The sequence below is a fragment of the Pan troglodytes genome, chromosome 12 (assembly GCF_028858775.2).
Source record: "Pan troglodytes isolate AG18354 chromosome 12, NHGRI_mPanTro3-v2.0_pri, whole genome shotgun sequence".
Taxonomy (NCBI): domain Eukaryota; kingdom Metazoa; phylum Chordata; class Mammalia; order Primates; family Hominidae; genus Pan; species Pan troglodytes.
The window spans coordinates 81,288,118-81,301,844 of NC_072410.2; the positions used below are offsets into that span (position 1 = coordinate 81,288,118).

Sequence of the window (13,727 nt, forward strand, 5' to 3'; positions counted from 1 at the left end):
GCAAGGAGCTTTGGTTTTGACAGTCACTTGTGGACAAAAACCTGGCCCTTACAGGGTGGGTTTCTGGAATGAGACTGCCCTACATTCCTGAGATCACCGAAGACCTACATCCTTAGTGAAAAAAAATCCACTGTTGGCCCAGGATGAAAATAAGGAAGCCAGTCTGGACGCGGTGGCTCATGCCTATAATTCTAGCACTTTGGGAGGCCAAGATGGGTGGATCACTTGAATTCAGGAGTTTGAGACCAGCCTGGCCAATATAGCGAAACCCTGTCTCTACTGAAAAGACAAAAAAATACCTGGGCATGGTGGTACGTGCCTGTAGTCCCAGCTATTCAGGAGGCTAAGGGTGGAGGATCGCTTGAACATGGGAGACGGAGGTTGCAGTGAGCCGACATCAGGCCACTGATTCCAGCTCCAGCCTGGGCAACAGAATGAGATTATGTCTTTAAAAAAAAAAAAAAAAGCAGCACTTATGGGCCTTGTTTGCCTCTCAGAACACGTAACCACAGCCTATCCCTCATATGGACTTAGGATTTTATATCTTTCTTTGCATATTTTTATTGTTAATAAAATTGTTAATCCTTATCATGATTCAGCAAGTTAGGTATTATGGTCCTGATTGTGTCCAGGAAATAAGCTTTTATTTTTAAATTCCCATAGGTTTTGAGGGAACAGGTGGTATTTGGTTACATGAGTAAGTTCTTTATTAGTGATTTGTGAGATTTTGGTGCACCCATCATCTGAGCAGTATACACTAAACCCAATTTGTAGCTTTTTATCTTTCAGCCCTCTCCCACCCTTTCCACAAGTTCCCAAAGTGCATTGTATCATTCTTATGCCTTTGCATTCTCCTAGCTTAGCTCCCACTTATAAGTGAGAACATACAATGTTTGGTTTTCCATTCCTGAGTTAGTTCACTTAGAATAATAGTCTCCAATTCCATCCAGGTTGCTGCAAATGCCATTCATTCATTCCTTTTTATGGCTGAGTAGTATTCTACCATATATATGTACCACATTTTTTTTTATCCACTCATTGATTGATGGGCATTTGGGCTTGTTCCATACTTTTGAATTTGCAAATTGTGCTGCTGTAATCATGTGTGTGAAAGTATCTTTTTCATATAGTTACTTCTTTTCCTCTGAGTAGATACCCGGTAATGGGATTGCTGGATCAAATAGTAGATCTGCTTTTAATCTTTAAGGCATCTCCACACTGTTTTCCATAGTTGTTGTACTAGTTTACATTCCCACTAGCAGTCTAGAAATGTTCCCTTTTCACACATCTACACCAACATTTATTATTTTTGGATTATGGCCAAAACAGCATGGTACTGGTATAAAAACAGGTACATAGACCAATGGAACAGAATAGAGAACCCAGATATAAACCCAAATATGTAATTCCAACTGATCTTAGACAAAGCAAACAAAAACATAAAGTGGGGAAAGGACACCATATTCAACAAATGGTGCTGGGATAACTGGCAAGCCACATGTAGGAGAACGAAACTGGATCCTCATCTCTTATCTTATACAAAAATCAACTCATGATGGATAAAGGACTTAAATCTAAAACCTGAAACTATAAAAATTCTAGAAGATAATATCAGAAAAACCCTTCTAGAAATTGGCTTACACAAAGATTTCATGACCAAGAACTCAAAGGCAAATGCAACAAAAACAAAGATAAATAGGTGGGACTTAATTAAACTAAAGAGCTTCTGCACAGCAAAAGGAACAGTCTGCAGAGTAAACAACCCACAGAGTGGGAGAAAAATCTTTACAATCTATACATCTGACAAAGGACTGATATCCAGAATCTACAAAGAACTCTAATTAGCAAGAAAAAAATCCCATCAAAAAGTGGGCTAAAGACATGAAGAGAAAATTCTCAAAGGAAGATATACAAATGGCCAACAAACATGAAAAAAATGCTCAACATCACCAATGATCAGAGAAATGCAAATCAAAACCACAATGCGATACCACCTTACTCCTGCAAGAATGGCCAAAGTGATCTGCATATTGATTGCAATCCTTATGAAAACCCCAGTGGCATTTGCTATGGCAGTAGAAAAAAAAATCTGGAAATTCATGTAGAACCGCAGAAGAACCCCAGTAGCCAAAGCAATCTTCAGAAAGAACAATGAAGTGCAAGAATCAAATTATCTGTCTTCAAAATATACTACAAAATGATGGCAATCAAAGCAGCATGGTACTGGCATAAAAAAAAAAAAAACAGACCAATGGAACAGAATAGAGAACCCAGAAATAAACCCACTCATCTATAGTCACCTGATCTGTAAAGGTGCCATGAACACAAAATGGGAGAAGGATAATCTTTTTAATGGTGTTGGGAAAACTGGATGTCCACATGCAGAAGAATGAAATTTGACCCTTGGATTATACCATATATAAAAATCAACTAAAAATCGATTTAAAAACTTAAAAGTAATACCTGAAACTATAAAAATACTAGAAGAAAACACATGGAAAGAGCTTCTTGACATTTGTCTGGGCAGTGGATTTTTGGATATAACACCAAAAGCACAGAAAACAGAAGCAAAAATAGAGAAATGGGATTACATCAAGCTGAAAAGCTTATGCATTGCAACAGGGACAATCCACAGAGTGAAAAGGCAACTGAAATATTTGCAGACCATACCTGATAGGGGGTTAATCCGCAAAATACATAAGAAGCTCGTACAAGTCAATAGCAAAAACCTGTTTAAAAAATCGGCAAAGGACCGGATTAAACGTTTCTCAAAAGTTGATATACAAATAGTCAACAAGTATATGAAAAGGTGCTCATAATCCCTAATCATCAGAGAAATGTAAATCAAAACCACAATGGGCTATCACCTAATACCTATTACAATAGCTATTATTAGAAAGACTGAAGATACAAATGTTGTTGAGGATGTGGAGAAGAGGAAACTCTTCTGCAATCTTGGTGGGAATGTAACTTGGTATTGCCATTTTGGAAAATAGTATGAAGCTTCCTCAAATGATTGTGAATATAACTATCCTGTGATCTAGGAATTCCACTTATGATCATATATCCAAAGGAAATGAAATCAATATGTTGAAGAGATATCTGCACTTCCATGTTCATACAAAATGATTCCTAATAGCCAAGATATAGAAACAACTTAAACATTTATTGATGATGAATAGAGAAAGGAAATGTTTTACATATATATTACATATATATAATGGAATACTATATCATATATATGATGTATATACAATGGAATATCATATATAATATATACAACGGAGTATCATATATATGATATATTTTTTATATACACACACACACACACACACACACAATGCAGTCATTAAAAAGGAAGAAAATTGTACTAGTCTGTTCTCATGCTGCTAATAAAGACATAGCTGAGACTGGATAAATTATAAAAGAAAGAGGTTTAATTGACTCACAGTTCAGCATGACTGGGGAGGCCCCCGGAAACTTACAATCAGGTGGAAGGGGAAGCAAACATCTTCTTCACATGGCAGCAGGAAGGAGAAGTACCCAGCAAAAGGGGGAGCATCCATTACAAAACTATCAGATTCTGTGAAAACTCACTACCATGAAAACAGCATGAGGGTAACCATCCCCATGATTAAATTACCTTTCACTTGGTCCCTCCCACGACACTTGGGGATTTCGGAAACTACAATTCAAGATGAGATTTGGGTGGGGCACAGCCAAACCAAATCTGAAACCTTCCATTTGTGACTGTATAATTAAACCTGGAAGACATTATGCTTCCAGGACAATATGCTAAGTGAAATAAGCCAGATGCAGAAAGACAAATACTGCTGTTATCATTTATATGTGGAATCTAAAAATGTCAAAGTCATGGAAGCAGAGAATAGAATGGTGCTTGCCAGGGAATGGGGAAGGGAAAATAGGGAGATGTTGGTCAAGGGGCTCAGAGTTTCAGTTATGCATGATGAATAAGTTCTGGAGATGTAATGTACAACCATGTGACTATAATTAACAAGACTTTATTGTATACTTGAAATTTATTAATAGAGTAGATCTTAAGTGTCTACGCCACACACACAGAAAAAGAAGGAAAGTACTGTCTGAGGTTACAGATATGTTAATTAGTATGGAATGATTATTTTGCAGGGTATGTCTCTGACAACTCCTCATACTGTACCCCTTAAATTTATACAATCTTTGTCAAATATTGCTCAATAAAAATTATTACTAACAGAAAGTTTAAAGCAGAACAGTAAGAAAAAATGAGATATGGTTTACAGTTGATCAGCATTTAAAAAGTACGGAATTAAAGCCTCAAATAAAGTATTTGCACATAATTTGGGCCAGGTTATCTACATGTCTAACCATGTAACACTTGACCTTTTACAACTAATAAAAGTAGAAGTGACTCCAAGGCAGAAACTAAAGGGAGTTTGGTTTGCTCTGCAGTATTCTTGGACTTGGCAAGATACATGGTATTAAGTTCAGAGCCAGTCTGCTAGACTTCAACAAAAAGGTTTTAGCTAAAATTCATGGCTTGAAGTATTGCTATATTTGCTTAATAAGCAACTCATACCTACTTCACCATGAGAAGCTATTTGATAAAGGAAATATGCCGGCCAGAGGTCACCTCTCTGCCTAAATATATCTTTTGCACTAAACTTTTACAATTCCACCTCTAAAACAATGGTTGTTTTTCTCACAAAGAGTTTTGATATAGCTTCAAAAATAATGCCCCTGTGCTTCCAAGTGCTCAATGATAAATGAGGTTGGATTGCAGATCTGTATTTTTTGCTAAGTTAGATGCATTTTGTCGGTTTTCTGTGGAATATCTTACATCACTATTTAAGGAAACTTAAGAAGGTGCCTCCTGTTATTTTTAGAGACAGCAGGGATTTCCTTGAGGTACCTTTTATATATATTGACACTAAAGTTACAATAACTTTGAAAGTAGGTGGATGGAAAATATTCAGAAGACAGAATAAATGCTGAGTAAGAAAAAGTCTACACATCTAATTTACATCACGAGGACTATAATTAATAATATTGTATTGTATGCTAGAACGTTGCTAAGAGAGTAGATTTTTGGTGCTGTAACCACACACAGACACACAACACACACACACACACACACACACACACACACACACACAATGTGAGATGATAGAGATGTTAATTTGTTTGACCATAGTAGTAGTTGTACCATGTATATGTATATCAAAACACCATTTGGTACACCTTAAATATAGACAATAAAAACGAAGTTTTAGAGAAGCCATGGGCATCACGAAAAAGTATTTATTATCTCAATAATCACAGAAAAAACATTTTGGAAATACTGCTTTCATAAAGACATAAATCAAAATGCTACCTATTTTTTTGTGGAGGAAAATGAACACCTTCAAAATGTTCTGAATGGCAATTTGACCAAAGCTTTAGAAATGTGCCTAATCTTAGGCTCAAAAAGCCTCCTTAAAGAAATGTATCCCAAAGAAATGGTTACAATGTGCAATAATATTTTGCTATCATATTTCATTCTTGGACTAAAATGTGTGATAATACTTCATTACAGTATTATTTATATTACTGAAAAATACAACATTTCTCATAGTAATGATTGTCTACATTAATTCTTATATATATAATATAATGCATATAATACACAAAATGCAAATCTACTCAAGTATTAAAATTATGGAGATGATATTGACATAGAAATATGTTCATATAGTATTAACAAAAAGCATGCTATAAACTATTATGAATCAGTTGAAAATATCTAGAAGGATATACAAGTTGTAAAAAGTGAACTGCAGATTTTGTTCTGATTTCACCAGTTTTTTCACTTATGTCCTCTTTATTTTCCAGGCTACAAGCCAGGATACTACACTTAATTGACATATCTTCTTAAACGCCTCTGATTTGTGACGGTTTCTCAGTCTTTCCTGCTTTTCATGACCTTGACGCCTTTGAAGAGAAGTGGTGAGATGTTTTTCAGATTTTCTCTCAATTGTCTCAACTGTGATTTGTCTGATGTTTTTCTCATCATTAGGCAGGTGTGATGCGTTTCACAGAACAACACTACAGAGGTTTAGTGCCATTCTCATCTTATTGTATCAGGAGGTACATGATAGCAACAAGACTCATTGCTGGTGATCTTAACGATAATTACTTGGTTAAGGCAATGTTTTCCAGGTTTCTCAAGCACCCTGACAACAAAGCCTATCTTCTTAGCTGTTTATCTGAGACATGAATCTTCTAATTTCTTACCTTAGGAATTCTCCATTTAGTCATTTAGTAGAAAGTGAGTAATATAGAATTTTCTTCCTAGACAAATCATTCTGATGACAGGAGAGGGATGGGCTTACTCTTTGTGCTATCTTGGTTTACTGGAAACATGGTCACTTGATTCATTCCTGACTCCTATCAATTCCTCCTGTGCCCAATAATCCATTTTGGTTCATTCTCTGAAGAAAAGAATACAATCAAAATCTAATTCTCACAATATCACTTGGATGTCTAAAAATACTGAGTTAAAGAGATAGTAGAATTTGATTATATAAAAAAATTATGTACACCAAAGTGTCAATTTCCTTAATAGAGAACTACTATAAATATTTAACAAAAAATGGGCAAATGGTATGTTCAGATAATTTATAGCAAAGAAAATATAAATAATGTCAAATATTTAAAATGATGCCAGTTTTCTCTTAATAAGATAAATATAATCAAAATTATCATGTGATCACATTTAAAAATTATTGGGGTAGCAAAGACCAGAATGCTTGATTACAAACTATGTTGGCAATGGTCTGGGAAAACAAACACTTCTCATTGTTTCTGGGAAAGTAAATCGGTAAAATCAGTACTGAGAGCAATTGTACGTTGTCTCTCATAAATAGAAATGCACTTTTTGGATCCTTCAAGTCCACTTCTACATTAGAACCTTAATGTATATAATAAACAGTATAGATATGCCAGCATATGCATGATTTATGTATAAGAATACTTTTTGTAGCAAGAGATTAGTTAAATAAATTGTTCCAACAGCACAAAATGAAAAGCTAAGCAGCTTTATGTGTACCAGTAAGAAAACATCTCCAGGATATTTCTTAAAGTTAAAAATGAAAACAAAACCAAAAAGGATAGAATGGCATGTAAGATAGTTTACTGTTCGAATTGGAAGTTAAGACTACCATCTGGCCAATCTGGGCTCCTCATGCCTCTGAATCAACAGGAAAAGAAGAGTTACTGTGCTGGGTAGGTTGATTGATCTGAATACCAAGGGGAAATTTGACTACTGCTCCACAACATTGGTAAGAAAGAGTAGGTCTGGAATACAGAAGACACCTTAAGATGTCTCTTAGTTTTACCATGTCCTGTGATTAAGGTCAATGGGAAACTACAACAATGCAATCCAGTAATGACTATGAATGACCAAAATCCTTCAGAAATGAAAGTTTGGATCACTCCACGATATAAAGAAGCATGACCAACTGAGGTGCTTGCTGAAGACAAAAGGAATACAGAATGGGTGATGGAAGAAGGGAGTTATAAATACCAGTTACAACCACATGATCATTTACAGAAATGAGGATTTTAATTCCCATGAGTATTTACTCTTTATTTTGCTATGAATATATCAGTATATATATGCATATGTATGCACATATTTATTTATAGAGATGTACTCCTTTCTTTTATTTCCTTATTATGTTACATTATTGACTCTCTTTGGTCTCCAGCTTTCTGATTGCATATCTTGGGATTTGTCATAATGAAGCAAACGAATTCCTTATAATAAATCTGTTTCTAATATATATATCCTATTGGTCTATATGTTGGTATGTATATATAACAATAGGATACACACACACACACACACACACACACACACACACCCACATCTTCTATTGGCTCTGTTTTGCTGGAGAACCCTAATACACTTTGGAAAAGTACCAAAGCAACAGAGGTAACACCTACCTCTCAGTGGTTCAGCTTACTCTCTAAAAAATAAGGGAATTAAACAGGAACAACTACATGTTTCCTTTTAACTGTAGCCTTCTGTGTCATACAGTTATTTCCCTATAGATGGTCTCTCAATTTCTCTCCTGAGCTTAGGTTCTATTTTTCACTCTGCTTATTTTTTATTTTTCCTAAAGTTACAGTATGCTCAGTATGTCCCAAATTGACCATGCCTGTTAAGAAAGCCATTTCCTCTCTTCTGTTATTTTCTAAGGCACCAGGTTTTTGTTTTTTAGGAATGACCAAATTTGAGATTGTCTCTTCTCTCTGAGAAAGGTAGTACTCTGATTATTTGTGATGGCAATCAAACAAATACTGCATAAGACTAAAGAAAGAAGCATATCACAGGGTTTTGCACTCTCTCAGTTCTTTATGAAGTACAATACCAAGTAACACAGAACTGCTACAGACCCAGAATTCTTCAGTTATCTGAACAGTTCTGGGTTCTAGAGCTGACTTCCACGTCTAGGCAATGCGGTTTATAACCATAGGGTTGCTGCAGCCTTCCAGGCAGATCTTTGTAGAGACTACTCATTTGCATCTCTGCTAAGGAGAAGAAAACCTTTCCAGCCCTTTTTATTGTTATATATATATATATATATATATATATATAAAAATAGTGAACACATACTGGTACCAAATAGCAATTTTATCTTATCTTGGTATATTTGGCTTATGAATAGTTGATAAGACTTTATCTTACTGTTGGTTACTTGTTTCCCATGAGAAGAAAAAGATTGTTTCATGATGCTTTCAGAGGGCTCATTCCTTTGTGAAGGATTTCCAGAGATTCTCCTATAACATGTTCCCAGTCTTCAGATTTGTCTCTTGTTCAACCATCTTACCAATTCTGATGCCAAATCCATCATAGAAATGATGTACCTTTGGAAATGAATCCATCCTATGGATTCCCTGCATCCCCACTGCTGCCTTTATATGCAGGACTCTCAGCACATTCTACCAGGATTCTGCAGCAAATGCTCAGAACATCCTCTAGTTCTGATTTTCCCACTACAAATCCATGCTTCACACTCATTATTCCAATGAATTTCCTCTAAGTCTTGCTTTTATTTTCTGTCACACCTTTGGTGATAAATCCTGCAGTGATTCTAATGAGAGCTCAACGTCATTCAACTTTCAAGGAATGTTTATAATCAATTCTACTTTCCATACCTGTCAATATCTCATGACTCCACCTAGTCAACCACCAAGCTTCACTAATTATACTCCCCAAATATATCTTCTCTCAATACAATTTACTCCATGCAGAAAAGACATTATTTAGGTAGATATATTCATAGAAAGATAAATATATAAATAAAAATATATAACTTTATCAATATGCATATTTAATTTCATAAGTTAAAATTATTTGTATTCAGATGGACAATGGTTTGAAATCTGTTTATGCCTCCAACTAAGCTGAACAAACATGGACACATTATTTAATCTTTCTGAGCCTCAAATATTTAATCCTGCTGAATTATTTTGAAGATTAAATGATATAAAATACTTAAGTTGTCTATGGTCTGGCATATAGTACTTAATAAATTAAAGCATATTTCTTGATTTTAGATTTGATTTATTTTCTCTATTTCCAAGCTGTAGTAGTCTGGGTCCAATTGGGAGACAGAAACCAGACAGCAGGTTATATAAGGGAAGTTAATGTAAAGAATTATTAACTATGATAAAAGAGAAACTATATAAGGAAACTATATAGTAGCCTAGGGCTGAGGAAGAGTGCCTAAGGGAGGACAAACTCGGAAGGGGCGTGTTTCAGACCTTATTGGGGAAGGTATAGTTTAGCGCAATGGATAGCAGAGGTGTTTACTGGTTAGGCCAGGCCTGAGCAGGTCTAGAGTTCCTGGGCAAGCAGGGTAGGTTAGGTAGGTTAGCACGTGGTGGCATGGTTGTGCAGTGAGAGTCTGGTGCCAGCCATGGTGGAAGGCCTGTAGCACATGCAGCCTGGCATGAGAGTGGGGGTTTGAAACACTGCTTGGTGTTTGATGCTCCAGGTCAGAAGCAGATGTTGGAAGTCCACTCAGAGAGTCCAGGTGTTGGTGTGGCAGGAGGCCATCAGAGCAACACCTACATGTGTGGAGGGTTCTGGTTTCCATGTCTAGAGGACTGAAGAAAGGTTATTGATAGGTCTAGGATGCAACGAGGTCTCAATGGAATCATGTTCTAAGCTGGTGGCTGGGGCACATTCCACTGGATGTCTGCACACCCATACAGCTAATCTCTTCCTCCTGCAATGTCTCTCCAGCGCCCTCTACTGAGAAATCTTAACATTGTGCTCATTACAGTGAAAAGTTTTAAAGGAATCCTTGATTTGGTACAGAGCATATAGTGAACGGTGAATTCAGAAATAAGAAGCAATAAATTGATAAGTGGCACACAGTCTATAATACCAATTAGCTTGTCTGATTAAGATAAAATTTTCTCCTGTTGTATTTCGTCTGAAGAAGTGATAACCTTCTTTTATAGGGAATGGGGTTCCCAGCTGATTAACCAGGAATAAGCAATTTTTGCTTCACTTTGTAATAATTGAGTCATGTGACAATTGCTGAGTCAGCATTTGAATATAGATCCAAGTCTTATTAATGGGAGCATACTTTAAATGTATTTAGCATAATTTTGTGTGTTGGTTTATTCCAGAGCAGAAAGAAAGTGTATTTGCAGGATTTGACATCAAAAATGCATTTGAATCATTTAGATAGTCTTTTTGTGGGCGCTAAAAATTTTAAAACTCTTGTTTATTGATGTTTTGTCTCTTTCTTAATCTCTCCTAACAAATCTATTGTTCTTCCCTTGTCAATAAGCAAGCATGCTCCCACGGCAGGCTGAAACATTTCAGGACTTTCCCATGACCTCACATTTCTATTCCTTTGAGGCACATGGTCTTATTTCTTTTTAAGCTTTAGCGAGAACATCGGGTCCTTTCTTCTCAGATCTATTCTGATTTTTTTACTTTGTATATCTGATCAAGATGTTTTCCAAATTTGAACATGTCCACTGCTCATTAAAGCAGGTCATCCCAATCAGTATAAAATGTGATTTTTAGTCTTTTCTTTTTAAAAGTGTAAGAAATGCTTATTCCTTAGGAACTTATTTAATAGGAGATATCAATACCTTTTTATTTTTTACTGAACTCATTTTCACGTGCCTTTGAGTTCATGTGCAAATTTGGTTTCGTTAGCCTTGTAGGTGCAAGACTTCCTACTCTCTCACTGTGGAGGAGACACTAGGTTGCTGTGAAGTGAAAGAATGGGCTTGAATCCTGGAGCTACACTAGGCTAATAGTGCTATTTTCTGTAAACCGAGGGACAGTTTATGTATGTGAAAATACTTTGCACAATTGTAACAATTAAATTGTAAAAATGTACAGGAATACTGCATAATTATTTTGAGGGTGGTAGTGATGATTCTGAGGGCTAGGATATTTACGGATACAGTGGGGAAGCCCCCTCTTGTTCAACATTTTCTAGAGAATGTCCGTGTTAAACTTATACTTTCTGCTTCCTATGAAGAATATCTCAGACCTTCTCTTAGCTCTTCTCCCCTTGGCTTTTCTGTGCTATGTCATTCATGGTATTCTTGTGGGATCTACCTAAAACAGAAAATACTATTTTAGAACAGCTGGTTTCTGGGTCAACTTTGGAGACTCAATTTTAGTAATTTTCCAATTTAATAAAACAGTTGGAATACGTTTCTATTGGTTTTAAAATGACAGAGCAAATGAGAAAAGGTATAATTTAATAGATCCAAGAACTATTGATGAGGAAAATTACTAGTAGCTACTTCAAACTGCCATCGATTGACACTGAAATGAAGAAAAGAGATGTACACGTATTTGTGAACACCCCATTTTCATGTCAACCAAAGGATTATCAACTTTTCATCTTCAAAATAGATTTCATAGTATACTTTTCATGTGTAACTATATATAAGGTTAATGGCTCTATCTTTTGTGAACCACAACCTATTTGTCCAGCTCCTGCTTTGAGCTTGATGTTTTAATCTTCACAAATATTTGAGGTAGACATAATTATGTCCATAATTATAGCAAAGTGCTAGGTGCAGGCTAGCACTTTGTGTACAGTGGCATAATTACAAAAATCACATCCAGATCTGTCTTTAACCATGCTTCTTTTACCCTGCCTATCTTTAAATATAAAAAGTAGTGATTACAATTGTAAAATAACAGGAGTAGAAATAATATGTTGTATTCAGTGGGAAGGAATTGCCCTTTGTTAAGGCAATAATTATAGGACAGTAATTCTCTAACTGAAATAATATACAGATTTTAAGGAAAAACTTATGAAATTCCAATGTTAATTTAAATTTTTTATAACATTATAAAAGCACAAAGATAAAACTAGGTATAAGTTTCTTATGTTTATGGTTTTTATGCCACTTAAAACCAAATTAATTAATACTTATAAATTAAGTATTAACAGCATTACAAACCAGTAACATCTAGTTTAGAAACACTAGCTAGGCCTGGCGCAGTGGCTCACGCCTGTAATCCCAGTACTGCGGGAGGCGGCGCATCATGAGGTCAGGAGATCGAGACCATCCTGGCCAACATGGTGAAACCCCCTGTCTACTAAAAATACAAAAAAAAGTAACTGGGCATGGTGGCGCACATCTGTAGTCCCAGCTACTTGGGAGGCTGAGGCAGGAGAATCACTTGGACCCTGGAGGCGGAGGTTGCAGTGAGCTGAGATCGCGCCACTGCACTCCAGCCTGTCAAAACAGCGAGACTCCATTTCAAAACAAAAACAAAAACAAAAACATACTAGATAATGTGCTAGATTTATTTTGTGAAATTAAAGTTCCTCTCTGCAATGAGAATATGATATTGACTTCTAACGGTTCTGTTCTTTTACATTCAGGGTACTTACATGTTTTGGGTTGACTCAGTTGTCTTGCCTCTTTGTGTTATTTGAAGTTTTGTGAGACTTTTATTTTGTATATTCCTTTAGTCTGTTTCGTGCTGCTATAGGAGAGTATCCAAGACTGGGTAATTTATAATGAATAGGAATGTATTGTCACCCAGTTCTGGAGGCTGGAAAGTTCAATATCAAGGTTCTGGCATCTTAGGAGGGCATTCTTGCTGCATCAACACATGGCAGAAGGTGAAAGGGAAAGAGAGAGGAGAGAGAGAGAAAAGATAGAGATCTATTATTTATTTTCTAATTTGGAACATTTGGTTCTATTATTTTATCCCACCACAATACATTCATTTATTCCATTGTTTTCAATATTTTTACTTACAGTATTTGTTCATATTAGGTTTTAGTGATTCGATACATAACAAAGGATAATAGCAGTTTTATTCAGTCCTGAGCCAAGTAATGTACTATGCTAATATTTATATCCTTTTATTGTGTGTTTTTTTTTTTTTTTTTTTTTTTTTTTGAGATGGAATCTCGCTCTGTTGCGCAGGCTGGAGTGCAGTGGCACGATCTCGGCTCACTGCAAGCTCCGCCTCCAGGGTTCATGCCATTCTCCTGCCTCAGCCTCCCGAGTAGCTGGGACTACAAATGCCGGCCACCACGCCGGGCTAATTTTTTGTATTTTTAGTAGAGACGGGGTTTCACCATGTTAGTCAGGATGGTCTCTATCTCCTGACCTTGCGATTTACCCGCCTCGGCCACCCAAAGTGCTGGGATTACAGGCGTGAGCCACCGCGC

General features: G+C 36.1%; 1 long non-coding RNA gene across 2 annotated transcripts in view; it reads left to right on the forward strand.

Annotated features, from left to right (window-relative positions):
• Positions 1-13,727, forward strand: part of LOC107973442 (uncharacterized) — a 1,262,479-nt gene that overhangs the window by 502,159 nt on the left and 746,593 nt on the right. For both annotated transcript variants that reach the window (XR_010149143.1, XR_010149144.1), the window contains exon 3: positions 5,872-5,985. This is a non-coding gene — a long non-coding RNA (uncharacterized LOC107973442). The remainder of the gene's footprint in view (positions 1-5,871; positions 5,986-13,727) is intronic.